The sequence below is a fragment of the Ambystoma mexicanum genome, chromosome 1p (assembly GCF_040938575.1).
Source record: "Ambystoma mexicanum isolate Mex_15411 chromosome 1p, UKY_AmexF1_1, whole genome shotgun sequence".
Classification (NCBI taxonomy): domain Eukaryota; kingdom Metazoa; phylum Chordata; class Amphibia; order Caudata; family Ambystomatidae; genus Ambystoma; species Ambystoma mexicanum.
In genome coordinates, this window is record NC_090921.1 from 1,025,929,728 (window position 1) to 1,025,946,683 (window position 16,956).

The 16,956-nt window shown below is 41.4% G+C and overlaps 6 non-coding genes across 6 annotated transcripts; all 6 read right to left on the reverse strand.

Annotated features, from left to right (window-relative positions):
* Positions 1-1,071: 1,071 nt before the first annotated feature.
* Positions 1,072-1,157, reverse strand: TRNAY-GUA (transfer RNA tyrosine (anticodon GUA)). Its single transcript is given in 2 exon segments — positions 1,072-1,107; positions 1,121-1,157. It is a non-coding gene; the product is annotated as a tRNA-Tyr (tRNA).
* A 3,087-nt stretch (positions 1,158-4,244) lies between these two features.
* TRNAY-GUA (transfer RNA tyrosine (anticodon GUA)) lies at positions 4,245-4,330 on the reverse strand. The gene is given in 2 exon segments: positions 4,245-4,280; positions 4,294-4,330. It is a non-coding gene; the product is annotated as a tRNA-Tyr (tRNA).
* A 1,817-nt stretch (positions 4,331-6,147) lies between these two features.
* On the reverse strand, positions 6,148-6,233 carry TRNAY-GUA (transfer RNA tyrosine (anticodon GUA)). Its single transcript is given in 2 exon segments — positions 6,148-6,183; positions 6,197-6,233. It is a non-coding gene; the product is annotated as a tRNA-Tyr (tRNA).
* A 560-nt stretch (positions 6,234-6,793) lies between these two features.
* TRNAY-GUA (transfer RNA tyrosine (anticodon GUA)) lies at positions 6,794-6,879 on the reverse strand. The gene is given in 2 exon segments: positions 6,794-6,829; positions 6,843-6,879. It is a non-coding gene; the product is annotated as a tRNA-Tyr (tRNA).
* A 3,708-nt stretch (positions 6,880-10,587) lies between these two features.
* Positions 10,588-10,673, reverse strand: TRNAY-GUA (transfer RNA tyrosine (anticodon GUA)). Its single transcript is given in 2 exon segments — positions 10,588-10,623; positions 10,637-10,673. It is a non-coding gene; the product is annotated as a tRNA-Tyr (tRNA).
* A 4,988-nt stretch (positions 10,674-15,661) lies between these two features.
* TRNAY-GUA (transfer RNA tyrosine (anticodon GUA)) lies at positions 15,662-15,747 on the reverse strand. Its single transcript is given in 2 exon segments — positions 15,662-15,697; positions 15,711-15,747. It is a non-coding gene; the product is annotated as a tRNA-Tyr (tRNA).
* Positions 15,748-16,956: the final 1,209 nt, after the last annotated feature.

Here is a 16,956-nt window from a genome sequence, read left to right on the forward strand (position 1 = left end):
GAGTAAAAGCACATCAGTTCACAATTAAAAAAATGACCCCCTGCGCAGTCTCCCGCATGTTACTGACCACCATACTAAGGGGGAAAAGTTGAAAGGCGGCGCCTCACAGGCCATCTCCTCAGAGTATTCAGCCGTGTTGGGCCTTGACAATATTTTAATATCTTGGATGGTGTACAGTGTTCTCTCATTTCCCTTGAGAAATCAAGATTGTCAAGGGGATTCTGCTGTTTTGCCAGTTCATAGCAAGAGATGGGGATCCAAAACACCTCACATGAAACCAATGAAGATTCGTGTTGGACAGAAACATAACGTGGCCACAGCCTCAAAGCAAAAGGCATCTATTTTCAGTGATGAAATATAATATAATTATAAATTGTCTGTTATTTTACTTTCCAAGTATTTTACTTTCCAAGTATTCAATAAAATTTGCATTTGGCAAAAGTCCTTCGAGCCGGATTTGAACCAGCGACCTAAGGATGCCTGTTGTACCACTACAGTCCTCCGCTCTACCAACTGAGCTATCGAGGGCTTGGCAAATCATTCTCTAGCAAACTCAATACGAGCTTCCACTTCAACCGTCGACTTGTAAACATCTCTTGCAATTCGTGCAAAATACTACAAATTTGGCTTGTGAGGTTCCCGAATTGAGTAAAAGCACATCAGTTCCCAATTAAAAAAATGACCCCCTCCGCAGTCTCCCGCATGTTACTGACCACCATACTAAGGGGGAAAAGTTGAAAGGCGGCACCTCACAGGCCATCTCCTCAGAGTATTCAGCCGCGTTGGGCCTTGACAATATTTTATAGTGTTCTCTCATTTCCCTTGAGAAATCAAGATTGTCAAGGGGATTCTGCTGTTTTGCCAGTTCATAGCAAGAGATGGGGATCCAAAACACCTCACAGGAAACCAATGAAGATTCGTGTTGGACAGAAAAATAACATGGTCACAGCCTCAAAGCAAAAGGCATCTATTTTCAGTGATGAAATATAATATAATTATAAATTGTCTACTATTTTACTTTCCAAGTATTTTACTTTCCAAGTATTCAATAAAATGTGCATTTGGCAAAAGTCCTTCGAGCCGGATTTGAACCAGCGACCTAAGGATGCCTGTTTTACCACTACAGTCCTCCGCTCTACCAACTGAGCTATCGAAGGCTTGGCAAATCAGTCTCTAGCAAGCTCAATACGAGCTTCCACTTCAACCGTCGACATTCAAACATCTCTTGCAATTCATGCAAAATACTACAAATTTGGCTTGTGAGGTTCCCGAATTGAGTAAAAGCACATCAGTTCACAATTAAAAAAATGACCCCCTCCGCAGTCTCCCGCACCATACTAAGGAGGAAAAGTTGAAAGGCGGCGCCTCACAGGCCATCTCCTCAGAGTATTCAGCCGTGTTGGGCCTTGACAATATTTTAATATCTTGGATGGTGTATAGTGTTCTCCCATTTCCCTTGAGAAATCAAGATTGTCAAGGGGATTCTGCTGTTTTGTCAGTTCATAGCAAGAGATGGGGATCCAAAATACCTCACAGGAAACCAACGAAGATTGGTGTCGGACAGAAAAATAACGTGGCCACAGCCTCAAAGCAAAAGGCATCTATTTTCAGTGATGAAATATAATATAATTATAAATTGTCTGTTATTTTACTTTCCAAGTATTTTACTTTCCAAGTATTCAATAAAATGTGCATTTGGCAAAAGTCCTTCGAGCCGGATTTGAACCAGCGACGAGCTATCGAAGGCTTGGCAAATCATTCTCTAGCAAACTCAATACGAGCTTCCACTTCAACCGTCGACTTGTGAACATCTCTTGCAATTCGTGCAAAATACTACAAATTTGGCTTGTGAGGTTCCCGAATTGAGTAAAAGCACATCAGTTCCCAATTAAAAAAATGACCCCCTCTGCAGTCTCCCGCATGTTACTGACCACCATACTAAGGGGGAAAAGTTGAAAGGCGCGCCTCACAGGCCATCTCCTCAGAGTATTCAGCCGTGTTGGGCCTTGACAATATTTTAATATCTTGGATGGTGTATAGTGTTCTCCCATTTCCCTTGAGAAATCAAGATTGTCAAGTGGATTCTGCTGTTTTGTCAGTTCATAGCAAGAGATGGGGATCCAAAACACCTCACAGGAAACCAACGAAGATTGGTGTCGGACAGAAACATAACGTGGCCACAGCCTCAAAGCAAAAGGCATCTATTTTCAGTGATGAAATATAATATAATTATGAATTGTCTGTTATTTTATTTTCCAAGCATTTTACTTTCCAAGTATTCAATAAAATTTGCATTTGGCAAAAGTCCTTCAATCTGGATTTGAACCAGCGACCTAAGGATGCCTGTTTTACCACTACAGTCCTCTGCTCTACCAACTGAGCTATCGAAGGCTTGGCAAATCAGTCTCTAGCAAGCTCAATACGAGCTTCCACTTCAACCGTCGACATTCAAACATCTCTTGCAATTCGTGCAAAATACTACAAATTTGGCTTGTGAGGTTCCCGAATTGAGTAAAAGCACATCAGTTCACAATTAAAAAAATGACCCCCTCCGCAGTCTCCCGCATGTTACTGACCACCATACTAAGGGGGAAAAGTTGAAAGGCGGCGCCTCACAGGCCATCTCCTCAGAGTATTCAGCCGTGTTGGGCCTTGACAATATTTTAATATCTTGGATGGTGTACAGTGTTCTCTCATTTCCCTTGAGAAATCAAGATTGTCAAGGGGATTCTGCTGTTTTGCCAGTTCATAGCAAGAGATGGGGATCCAAAACACCTCACATGAAACCAATGAAGATTCGTGTTGGACAGAAACATAACGTGGCCACAGCCTCAAAGCAAAAGGCATCTATTTTCAGTGATGAAATATAATATAATTATAAATTGTCTGTTATTTTACTTTCCAAGTATTTTACTTTCCAAGTATTCAATAAAATTTGCATTTGGCAAAAGTCCTTCGAGCCGGATTTGAACCAGCGAGCCGGATTTGAACCAGCGACCTAAGGATGCCTGTTGTACCACTACAGTCCTCCGCTCTACCAACTGAGCTATCGAAGGCTTGGCAAATCATTCTCTAGCAAACTCAATACGAGCTTCCACTTCAACCGTCGACTTGTAAACATCTCTTGCAATTCGTGCAAAATACTACAAATTTGGCTTGTGAGGTTCCCGAATTGAGTAAAAGCACATCAGTTCCCAATTAAAAAAATGACCCCCGCCGCAGTCTCCCGCATGTTACTGACCACCATACTAAGGGGGAAAAGTTGAAAGGCGGCACCTCACAAGCCATCTCCTCAGAGTATTCAGCCGCGTTGGGCCTTGACAATATTTTAATATCTTGGATGGTGTATAGTGTTCTCTCATTTCCCTTGAGAAATCAAGATTGTCAAGGGGATTCTGCTGTTTTGCCAGTTCATAGCAAGAGATTGGGATCCAAAACACCTGACAGGAAACCAATGAAGATTTGTGTTGGACAGAAAAATAACATGGCCACAGCCTCAAAGCAAAAGGCATCTATTTTCAGTGATGAAATATAATATAATTATAAATTGTCTGTTATTTTACTTTCCAAGTATTTTACTTTCCAAGTATTCAATAAAATGTGCATTTGGCAAAAGTACTTTGAGCCGGATTTGAACCAGCAACCTAAGGATGCTTGTTTTACCACTACAGTCCTCCGCTCTACCAACTGAGCTATCAAAGGTTTGGCAAATCAACTCTAGCAAACTCAATACGAGCTTCCACTTCAACCGTCGACTTGTAAACATCTCTTGCAATTCGTGCAAAATACTACAAATTTGGCTTGTGAGGTTCCCGAATTGAGTAAAAGCACATCAGTTCCCAATTTAAAAAATGACCCCCTCTGCAGTCTCCCGCATGTTACTGACCACCATACTAAGGGGGAAAAGTTGAAAGGCGGCACCTCACAGGCCATCTCCTCAGAGTATTCAGCCGCGTTGGGCCTTGACAATATTTTATAGTGTTCTCTCATTTCCCTTGAGAAATCAAGATTGTCAAGGGGATTCTGCTGTTTTGCCAGTTCATAGCAAGAGATGGGGATCCACAACACCTCACAGGAAACCAATGAAGATTCGTGTTGGACAGAAAAATAACATGGTCACAGCCTCAAAGCAAAAGGCATCTATTTTCAGTGATGAAATATAATATAATTATAAATTGTCTGCTATTTTACTTTCCAAGTATTTTACTTTCCAAGTATTCAATAAAATGTGCATTTGGCAAAAGTCCTTCGAGCCGGATTTGAACCAGCGACCTAAGGATGCCTGTTTTACCACTACAGTCCTCCGCTCTACCAACTGAGCTATCGAAGGCTTGGCAAATCCGTCTCTAGCAAGCTCAATACGAGCTTCTACTTCAACCGTCGACATTCAAACATCTCTTGCAATTCGTGCAAAATACTACAAATTTGGCTTGTGAGGTTCCCGAATTGAGTAAAAGCACATCAGTTCACAATTAAAAAAATGACCCCCTCCGCAGTCTCCCGCATGTTACTGACCACCATACTAAGGAGGAAAAGTTGAAAGGCGGCGCCTCACAGGCCATCTCCTCAGAGTATTCATCAGTGTTCGGCCTTGACAATATTTTAATATCTTGGATGGTGTATAGTGTTCTCCCATTTCCCTTGAGAAATCAAGATTGTCAAGGGGATTCTGCTGTTTTGTCAGTTCATAGCAAGAGATGGGGATCCAAAAATACCTCACAGGAAACCAACGAAGATTGGTGTCCGACAGAAAAATAACGTGGCCACAGCCTCAAAGCAAAAGGCATCTATTTTCAGTGATGAAATATAATATAATTATAAATTGTCTGTTATTTTACTTTCCAAGTATTTTACTTTCCAAGTATTCAATAAAATGTGCATTTGGCAAAAGTACTTTGAGCCGGATTTGAACCAGCAACCTAAGGATGCCTGTTTTACCACTACAGTCCTCCGCTCTACCAACTGAGCTATCAAAGGCTTGGCAAATCAACTCTAGCAAACTCAATACGAGCTTCCACTTCAACCGTCGACTTGTAAACATCTCTTGCAATTCGTGCAAAATACTACAAATTTGGCTTGTGAGGTTCCCGAATTGAGTAAAAGCACATCAGTTCCCAATTAAAAAAATGACCCCCTCTGCAGTCCTCCGCATGTTACTGACCACCATACTAAGGGGGAAAAGTTGAAAGGCGGCACCTCACAGGCCATCTCCTCAGAGTATTCAGCCGCGTTGGGCCTTGACAATATTTTATAGTGTTCTCTCATTTCCCTTGAGAAATCAAGATTGTCAAGGGGATTCTGCTGTTTTGCCAGTTCATAGCAAGAGATGGGGATCCAAAACACCTCACAGGAAACCAATGAAGATTTGTGTTGGACAGAAAAATAACGTGGCCACAGCCACAAAGCAAAAGGCATCTATTTTCAGTGATGAAATATAATATAATTATAAATTGTCTGTTATTTTACTTTCCAAGTATTTTACTTTCCAAGTATTCAATAAAATGTGCATTTGGCAAAAGTACTTTGAGCCGGATTTGAACCAGCAACCTAAGGATGCCTGTTTTACCAGTACAGTCCTCCGCTCTACCAACTGAGCTATCAAAGGCTTGGCAAATCAACTCTAGCAAACTCAATACGAGCTTCCACTTCAACCGTCGACTTGTAAACATCTCTTGCAATTCGTGCAAAATACTACAAATTTGGCTTGTGAGGTTCCCGAATTGAGTAAAAGCACATCAGTTCCCAATTAAAAAAATGACCCCCTCCGCAGTCTCCCGCATGTTACTGACCACCATACTAAGGGGGAAAAGTTGAAAGGCGGCACCTCACAGGCCATCTCCTCAGAGTATTCAGCCGCGTTGGGTCTTGACAATATTTTATAGTGTTCTCTCATTTCCCTTGAGAAATCAAGATTGTCAAGGGGATTCTGCTGTTTTGCCAGTTCATAGCAAGAGATGGGGATCCAAAACACCTCACAGGAAACCAATGAAGATTCGTGTTGGACAGAAAAATAACATGGTCACAGCCTCAAAGCAAAAGGCATCTATTTTCAGTGATGAAATATAATATAATTATAAATTGTCTGCTATTTTACTTTCCAAGTATTTTACTTTCCAAGTATTCAATAAAATGTGCATTTGGCAAAAGTCCTTCGAGCCGGATTTGAACCAGCGACCTAAGGATGCCTGTTTTACCACTACAGTCCTCCGCTCTACCAACTGAGCTATCGAAGGCTTGGCAAATCAGTCTCTAGCAAGCTCAATACGAGCTTCCACTTCAACCGTCGACATTCAAACATCTCTTGCAATTCGTGCAAAATACTACAAATTTGGCTTGTGAGGTTCCCGAATTGAGTAAAAGCACATCAGTTCACAATTAAAAAAATGACCCCCTCCGCAGTCTCCCGCATGTTACTGACCACCATACTAAGGAGGAAAAGTTGAAAGGCGGCGCCTCACAGGCCATCTCCTCAGAGTATTCATCAGTGTTCGGCCTTGACAATATTTTAATATCTTGGATGGTGTATAGTGTTCTCCCATTTCCCTTGAGAAATCAAGATTGTCAAGGGGATTCTGCTGTTTTGTCAGTTCATAGCAAGAGATGGGGATCCAAAATACCTCACAGGAAACCAACGAAGATTGGTGTCGGACAGAAAAATAACGTGGCCACAGCCTCAAAGCAAAAGGCATCTATTTTCAGTGATGAAATATAATATAATTATAAATTGTCTGTTATTTTACTTTCCAAGTATTTTACTTTCCAAGTATTCAATAAAATGTGCATTTGGCAAAAGTACTTTGAGCCGGATTTGAACCAGCAACCTAAGGATGCCTGTTTTACCACTACAGTCCTCCGCTCTACCAACTGAGCTATCAAAGCTTGGCAAATCAACTCTAGCAAACTCAATACGAGCTTCCACTTCAACCGTCGACTTGTAAACATCTCTTGCAATTCGTGCAAAATACTACAAATTTGGCTTGTGAGGTTCCCGAATTGAGTAAAAGCACATCAGTTCCCAATTAAAAAAATGACCCCCTCTGCAGTCCTCCGCATGTTACTGACCACCATACTAAGGGGGAAAAGTTGAAAGGCGGCACCTCACAGGCCATCTCCTCAGAGTATTCAGCCGCGTTGGGCCTTGACAATATTTTATAGTGTTCTCTCATTTCCCTTGAGAAATCAAGATTGTCAAGGGGATTCTGCTGTTTTGCCAGTTCATAGCAAGAGATGGGGATCCAAAACACCTCACAGGAAACCAATGAAGATTTGTGTTGGACAGAAAAATAACGTGGCCACAGCCTCAAAGCAAAAGGCATCTATTTTCAGTGATGAAATATAATATAATTATAAATTGTCTGTTATTTTACTTTCCAAGTATTTTACTTTCCAAGTATTCAATAAAATGTGCATTTGGCAAAAGTACTTTGAGCCGGATTTGAACCAGCAACCTAAGGATGCCTGTTTTACCACTACAGTCCTCTGCTCTACCAACTGAGCTATCAAAGGCTTGGCAAATCAACTCTAGCAAACTCAATACGAGCTTCCACTTCAACCGTCGACTTGTAAACATCTCTTGCAATTCGTGCAAAATACTACAAATTTGGCTTGTGAGGTTCCCGAATTGAGTAAAAGCACATCAGTTCCCAATTAAAAAAATGACCCCCTCCGCAGTCTCCCGCATGTTACTGACCACCATACTAAGGGGGAAAAGTTGAAAGACGGTGCCTCACAGGCCATCTCCTCAGAGTATTCAGCCGTGTTGGGCCTTGACAATATTTTAATATCTTGGATGGTGTATACTGTTCTCTCATTTCCCTTGAGAAATCAAGATTGTCAAGGGGATTCTGCTGTTTTGCCAGTTCATAGCAAGAGATGGGGATCCAAAACACCTGACAGGAAACCAATGAAGATTCGTGTTGGACAGAAAAATAACGTGGCCACAGCCTCAAAGCAAAAGGCATCTATTTTCAGTGATGAAATATAATATAATTATAAATTGTCTGTTATTTTACTTTCCAAGTATTTTACTTTCCAAGTATTCAATAAAATGTGCATTTGGCAAAAGTCCTTCGAGCCGGATTTGGACCAGCGACCTAAGGATGCCTGTTTTACCACTACAGTGCTCCGCTGTACCAACTGAGCTATCGAAGGCTTGGCAAATCAGTCTCTAGCAAGCTCAATACGAGCTTCCACTTCAACCGTCGACATTCAAACATCTCTTGCAATTCGTGCAAAATACTACAAATTTGGCTTGTGAGGTTCCCGAATTGAGTAAAAGCACATCAGTTCCCAATTAAAAAAATGACCCCCTCCGCAGTCTCCCGCATGTTACTGACCACCATACTAAGGGGGAAAAGTTGAAAGGCGGCACCTCACAGGCCATCTCCTCAGAGTATTCAGCCGCGTTGGGCCTTGACAATATTTTAATATCTTGGATGGTGTATAGTGTTCTCTCATTTCCCTTGAGAAATCAAGATTGTCAAGGGGATTCTGCTGTTTTGCCAGTTCATAGCAAGAGATGGGGATCCAAAACACCTCACAGGAAACCAATGAAGATTCGTGTTGGACAGAAAAATAACATGGTCACAGCCTCAAAGCAAAAGGCATCTATTTTCAGTGATGAAATATAATATAATTATAAATTGTCTGTTATTTTACTTTCCAAGTATTTTACTTTCCAAGTATTCAATAAAATGTGCATTTGGCAAAAGTCCTTCGAGCCGGATTTGGACCAGCGACCTAAGGATGCCTGTTTTACCACTACAGTCCTCCGCTGTACCAACTGAGCTATCGAAGGCTTGGCAAATCAGTCTCTAGCAAGCTCAATACGAGCTTCCACTTCAACCGTCGACATTCAAACATCTCTTGCAATTCGTGCAAAATACTACAAATTTGGCTTGTGAGGTTCCCGAATTGAGTAAAAGCACATCAGTTCACAATTAAAAAAATGACCCCCTCCGCAGTCTCCCGCATGTTACTGACCACCATACTAAGGAGGAAAAGTTGAAAGGCGGCGCCTCACAGGCCATCTCCTCAGAGTATTCATCAGTGTTCGGCCTTGACAATATTTTAATATCTTGGATGGTGTATAGTGTTCTCCCATTTCCCTTGAGAAATCAAGATTGTCAAGGGGATTCTGCTGTTTTGTCAGTTCATAGCAAGAGATGGGGATCCAAAATACCTCACAGGAAACCAACGAAGATTGGTGTCGGACAGAAAAATAACGTGGCCACAGCCTCAAAGCAAAAGGCATCTATTTTCAGTGATGAAATATAATATAATTATAAATTGTCTGTTATTTTACTTTCCAAGTATTTTACTTTCCAAGTATTCAATAAAATGTGCATTTGGCAAAAGTCCTTTGAGCCGGATTTGAACCAGCGACGAGCTATCGAAGGCTTGGCAAATCATTCTCTAGCAAACTCAATACGAGCTTCCACTTCAACCGTCGACTTGTAAACATCTCTTGCAATTCGTGCAAAATACTACAAATTTGGCTTGTGAGGTTCCCGAATTGAGTAAAAGCACATCAGTTCACAATTAAGAAAATGACCCCCTCCGCAGTCTCCCGCATGTTACTGACCACCATACTAAGGGGGAAAAGTTGAAAGGCGGCGCCTCACAGGCCATCTCCTCAGAGTATTCAGCCGTGTTGGGCCTTGACAATATTTTAATATCTTGGATGGTGTACAGTGTTCTCTCATTTCCCTTGAGAAATCAAGATTGTCAAGGGGATTCTGCTGTTTTGCCAGTTCATAGCAAGAGATGGGGATCCAAAACACCTCACATGAAACCAATGAAGATTCGTGTTGGACAGAAACATAACGTGGCCACAGCCTCAAAGCAAAAGGCATCTATTTTCAGTGATGAAATATAATATAATTATAAATTGTCTGTTATTTTACTTTCCAAGTATTTTACTTTCCAAGTATTCAATAAAATTTGCATTTGGCAAAAGTCCTTCGAGCCGGATTTGAACCAGCGACCTAAGGACGCCTGTTGTACCACTACAGTCCTCCGCTCTACCAACTGAGCTATCGAAGGCTTGGCAAATCATTCTCTAGCAAACTCAATACGAGCTTCCACTTCAACCGTCGACTTGTAAACATCTCTTGCAATTCGTGCAAAATACTACAAATTTGGCTTGTGAGGTTCCCGAATTGAGTAAAAGCACATCAGTTCCCAATTAAAAAAATGACCCCCTCCGCAGTCTCCCGCATGTTACTGACCACCATACTAAGGGGGAAAAGTTGAAAGGCGGCACCTCACAGGCCATCTCCTCAGAGTATTCAGCCGCGTTGGGCCTTGACAATATTTTATAGTGTTCTCTCATTTCCCTTGAGAAATCAAGATTGTCAAGGGGATTCTGCTGTTTTGCCAGTTCATAGCAAGAGATGGGGATCCAAAACACCTCAGAGGAAACCAATGAAGATTTGTGTTGGACAGAAAAATAACATGGTCACAGCCTCAAAGCAAAAGGCATCTATTTTCAGTGATGAAATATAATATAATTATAAATTGTCTGCTATTTTACTTTCCAAGTATTTTACTTTCCAAGTATTCAATAAAATGTGCATTTGGCAAAAGTCCTTCGAGCCGGATTTGAACCAGCGACCTAAGGATGCCTGTTTTACCACTACAGTCCTCCGCTCTACCAACTGAGCTATCGAAGGCTTGGCAAATCACTCTCTAGCAAGCTCAATACGAGCTTCCACTTCAACCGTCGACATTCAAACATCTCTTGCAATTCATGCAAAATACTACAAATTTGGCTTGTGAGGTTCCCGAATTGAGTAAAAGCACATCAGTTCACAATTAAAAAAATGACCCCCTCCGCAGTCTCCCGCACCATACTAAGGAGGAAAAGTTGAAAGGCGGCGCCTCACAGGCCATCTCCTCAGAGTATTCATCAGTGTTCGGCCTTGACAATATTTTAATATCTTGGATGGTGTATAGTGTTCTCCCATTTCCCTTGAGAAATCAAGATTGTCAAGGGGATTCTGCTGTTTTGTCAGTTCATAGCAAGAGATGGGGATCCAAAATACCTCACAGGAAACCAACGAAGATTGGTGTCGGACAGAAAAATAACGTGGCCACAGCCTCAAAGCAAAAGGCATCTATTTTCAGTGATGAAATATAATATAATTATAAATTGTCTGTTATTTTACTTTCCAAGTATTTTACTTTCCAAGTATTCAATAAAATGTGCATTTGGCAAAAGTCCTTCGAGCCGGATTTGAACCAGCGACGAGCTATCGAAGGCTTGGCAAATCATTCTCTAGCAAACTCAATACGAGCTTCCACTTCAACCGTCGACTTGTGAACATCTCTTGCAATTCGTGCAAAATACTACAAATTTGGCTTGTGAGGTTCCCGAATTGAGTAAAAGCACATCAGTTCCCAATTAAAAAAATGACCCCCTCTGCAGTCTCCCGCATGTTACTGACCACCATACTAAGGGGGAAAAGTTGAAAGGCGCGCCTCACAGGCCATCTCCTCAGAGTATTCAGCCGTGTTGGGCCTTGACAATATTTTAATATCTTGGATGGTGTATAGTGTTCTCCCATTTCCCTTGAGAAATCAAGATTGTCAAGGGGATTCTGCTGTTTTGTCAGTTCATAGCAAGAGATGGGGATCCAAAACACCTCACAGGAAACCAACGAAGATTGGTGTCGGACAGAAACATAACGTGGCCACAGCCTCAAAGCAAAAGGCATCTATTTTCAGTGATGAAATATAATATAATTATGAATTGTCTGTTATTTTATTTTCCAAGCATTTTACTTTCCAAGTATTCAATAAAATTTGCATTTGGCAAAAGTCCTTCAATCTGGATTTGTACCAGCGACCTAAGGATGCCTGTTTTACCACTACAGTCCTCTGCTCTACCAACTGAGCTATCGAAGGCTTGGCAAATCAGTCTCTAGCAAGCTCAATACGAGCTTCCACTTCAACCGTCGACATTCAAACATCTCTTGCAATTCGTGCAAAATACTACAAATTTGGCTTGTGAGGTTCCCGAATTGAGTAAAAGCACATCAGTTCACAATTAAAAAAATGACCCCCTCCGCAGTCTCCCGCATGTTACTGACCACCATACTAAGGGGGAAAAGTTGAAAGGCGGCGCCTCACAGGCCATCTCCTCAGAGTATTCAGCCGTGTTGGGCCTTGACAATATTTTAATATCTTGGATGGTGTACAGTGTTCTCTCATTTCCCTTGAGAAATCAAGATTGTCAAGGGGATTCTGCTGTTTTGCCAGTTCATAGCAAGAGATGGGGATCCAAAACACCTCACATGAAACCAATGAAGATTCGTGTTAGACAGAAACATAACGTGGCCACAGCCTCAAAGCAAAAGGCATCTATTTTCAGTGATGAAATATAATATAATTATAAATTGTCTGTTATTTTACTTTCCAAGTATTTTACTTTCCAAGTATTCAATAAAATTTGCATTTGGCAAAAGTCCTTCGAGCCGGATTTGAACCAGCGAGCCGGATTTGAACCAGCGACCTAAGGATGCCTGTTGTACCACTACAGTCCTCCGCTCTACCAACTGAGCTATCGAAGGCTTGGCAAATCATTCTCTAGCAAACTCAATACGAGCTTCCACTTCAACCGTCGACTTGTAAACATCTCTTGCAATTCGTGCAAAATACTACAAATTTGGCTTGTGAGGTTCCCGAATTGAGTAAAAGCACATCAGTTCCCAATTAAAAAGATGACCCCCGCCGCAGTCTCCCGCATGTTACTGACCACCATACTAAGGGGGAAAAGTTGAAAGGCGGCACCTCACAGGCCATCTCCTCAGAGTATTCAGCCGCGTTGGGCCTTGACAATATTTTAATATCTTGGATGGTGTATAGTGTTCTCTCATTTCCCTTGAGAAATCAAGATTGTCAAGGGGATTCTGCTGTTTTGCCAGTTCATAGCAAGAGATGGGGATCCAAAACACCTGACAGGAAACCAATGAAGATTTGTGTTGGACAGAAAAATAACATGGCCACAGCCTCAAAGCAAAAGGCATCTATTTTCAGTGATGAAATATAATATAATTATAAATTGTCTGTTATTTTACTTTCCAAGTATTTTACTTTCCAAGTATTCAATAAAATGTGCATTTGGCAAAAGTACTTTGAGCCGGATTTGAACCAGCAACCTAAGGATGCTTGTTTTACCACTACAGTCCTCCGCTCTACCAACTGAGCTATCAAAGGTTCGCAAATCAACTCTAGCAAACTCAATACGAGCTTCCACTTCAACCGTCGACTTGTAAACATCTCTTGCAATTCGTGCAAAATACTACAAATTTGGCTTGTGAGGTTCCCGAATTGAGTAAAAGCACATCAGTTCCCAATTAAAAAAACGACCCCCTCTGCAGTCTCCCGCATGTTACTGACCACCATACTAAGGGGGAAAAGTTGAAAGGCGGCACCTCACAGGCCATCTCCTCAGAGTATTCAGCCGCGTTGGGCCTTGACAATATTTTATAGTGTTCTCTCATTTCCCTTGAGAAATCAAGATTGTCAAGGGGATTCTGCTGTTTTGCCAGTTCATAGCAAGAGATGGGGATCCAAAACACCTCACAGGAAACCAGTGAATATTCGTGTTGGACAGAAAAATAACATGGTCACAGCCTCAAAGCAAAAGGCATCTATTTTCAGTGATGAAATATAATATAATTATAAATTGTCTGCTATTTTACTTTCCAAGTATTTTACTTTCCAAGTATTCAATAAAATGTGCATTTGGCAAAAGTCCTTCGAGCCGGATTTGAACCAGCGACCTAAAGATGCCTGTTTTACCACTACAGTCCTCCGCTCTACCAACTGAGCTATCGAAGGCTTAGCAAATCCATCTCTAGCAAGCTCAATACGAGCTTCTACTTCAACCGTCGACATTCAAACATCTCTTGCAATTCGTGCAAAATACTACAAATTTGGCTTGTGAGGTTCCCAAATTGAGTAAAAGCACATCAGTTCACAATTAAAAAAATGACCCCCTCCGCAGTCTCCCGCATGTTACTGACCACCATACTAAGGGGGAAAAGTTGAAAGGCGCGCCTCACAGGCCATCTCCTCAGAGTATTCAGCAGTGTTGGGCCTTGACAATATTTTAATATCTTGGATGGTGTATAGTGTTCTCCCATTTCCCTTGAGAAATCAAGATTGTCAAGGGGATTCTGCTGTTTTGTCAGTTCATAGCAAGAGATGGGGATCCAAAAATACCTCACAGGAAACCAACGAAGATTGGTGTCCGACAGAAAAATAACGTGGCCACAGCCTCAAAGCAAAAGGCATCTATTTTCAGTGATGAAATATAATATAATTATAAATTGTCTGTTATTTTACTTTCCAAGTATTTTACTTTCCAAGTATTCAATAAAATGTGCATTTGGCAAAAGTACTTTGAGCCGGATTTGAACCAGCAACCTAAGGATGCCTGTTTTACCACTACAGTCCTCCGCTCTACCAACTGAGCTATCAAAGGCTGGGCAAATTAACTCTAGCAAACTCAATACGAGCTTCCACTTCAACCGTCGACTTGTAAACATCTCTTGCAATTCGTGCAAAATACTACAAATTTGGCTTGTGAGGTTCCCGAATTGAGTAAAAGCACATCAGTTCCCAATTAAAAAAATGACCCCCTCTGCAGTCCTCCGCATGTTACTGACCACCATACTAAGGGGGAAAAGTTGAAAGGCGGCACCTCACAGGCCATCTCCTCAGAGTATTCAGCCGCGTTGGGCCTTGACAATATTTTATAGTGTTCTCTCATTTCCCTTGAGAAATCAAGATTGTCAAGGGGATTCTGCTGTTTTGCCAGTTCATAGCAAGAGATGGGGATCCAAAACACCTCACAGGAAACCAATGAAGATTTGTGTTGGACAGAAAAATAACGTGGCCACAGCCTCAAAGCAAAAGGCATCTATTTTCAGTGATGAAATATAATATAATTATAAATTGTCTGTTATTTTACTTTCCAAGTATTTTACTTTCCAAGTATTCAATAAAATGTGCATTTGGCAAAAGTACTTTGAGCCGGATTTGAACCAGCAACCTAAGGATGCCTGTTTTACCACTACAGTCCTCCGCTCTACCAACTGAGCTATCAAAGGCTTGGCAAATCAACTCTAGCAAACTCAATACGAGCTTCCACTTCAACCGTCGACTTGTAAACATCTCTTGCAATTCGTGCAAAATACTACAAATTTGGCTTGTGAGGTTCCCGAATTGAGTAAAAGCACATCAGTTCCCAATTAAAAAAATGACCCCCTCCGCAGTCTCCCGCATGTTACTGACCACCATACTAAGGGGGAAAAGTTGAAAGGCGGCACCTCACAGGCCATCTCCTCACAGTATTCAGCCGCGTTGGGCCTTGACAATATTTTATAGTGTTCTCTCATTTCCCTTGAGAAATCAAGATTGTCAAGGGGATTCTGCTGTTTTGCCAGTTCATAGCAAGAGATGGGGATCCAAAACACCTCACAGGAAACCAATGAAGATTCGTGTTGGACAGAAAAATAACATGGTCACAGCCTCAAAGCAAAAGGCATCTATTTTCAGTGATGAAATATAATATAATTATAAATTGTCTGCTATTTTACTTTCCAAGTATTTTACTTTCCAAGTATTCAATAAAATGTGCATTTGGCAAAAGTCCTTCAAGCCGGATTTGAACCAGCGACCTAAGGATGCCTGTTTTACCACTACAGTCCTCCGCTCTACCAACTGAGCTATCGAAGGCTTGGCAAATCAGTCTCTAGCAAGCTCAATACGAGCTTCCACTTCAACCGTCGACATTCAAACATCTCTTGCAATTCGTGCAAAATACTACAAATTTGGCTTGTGAGGTTCCCGAATTGAGTAAAAGCACATCAGTTCACAATTAAAAAAATGACCCCCTCCGCAGTCTCCCGCATGTTACTGACCACCATACTAAGGAGGAAAAGTTGAAAGGCGGCGCCTCACAGGCCATCTCCTCAGAGTATTCATCAGTGTTCGGCCTTGACAATATTTTAATATCTTGGATGGTGTATAGTGTTCTCCCATTTCCCTTGAGAAATCAAGATTGTCAAGGGGATTCTGCTGTTTTGTCAGTTCATAGCAAGAGATGGGGATCCAAAATACCTCACAGGAAACCAACGAAGATTGGTGTCGGACAGAAAAATAACGTGGCCACAGCCTCAAAGCAAAAGGCATCTATTTTCAGTGATGAAATATAATATAATTATAAATTGTCTGTTATTTTACTTTCCAAGTATTTTACTTTCCAAGTATTCAATAAAATGTGCATTTGGCAAAAGTACTTTGAGCCGGATTTGAACCAGCAACCTAAGGATGCCTGTTTTACCACTACAGTCCTCCGCTCTACCAACTGAGCTATCAAAGGCTTGGCAAATCAACTCTAGCAAACTCAATACGAGCTTCCACTTCAACCGTCGACTTGTAAACATCTCTTGCAATTCGTGCAAAATACTACAAATTTGGCTTGTGAGGTTCCCGAATTGAGTAAAAGCACATCAGTTCCCAATTAAAAAAATGACCCCCTCTGCAGTCCTCCGCATGTTACTGACCACCATACTAAGGGGGAAAAGTTGAAAGGCGGCACCTCACAGGCCATCTCCTCAGAGTATTCAGCCGCGTTGGGCCTTGACAATATTTTATAGTGTTCTCTCATTTCCCTTGAGAAATCAAGATTGTCAAGGGGATTCTGCTGTTTTGCCAGTTCATAGCAAGAGATGGGGATCCAAAACACCTCACAGGAAACCAATGAAGATTTGTGTTGGACAGAAAAATAACGTGGCCACAGCCTCAAAGCAAAAGGCATCTATTTTCAGTGATGAAATATAATATAATTATAAATTGTCTGTTATTTTACTTTCCAAGTATTTTACTTTCCAAGTATTCAATAAAATGTGCATTTGGCAAAAGTACTTTGAGCCGGATTTGAAC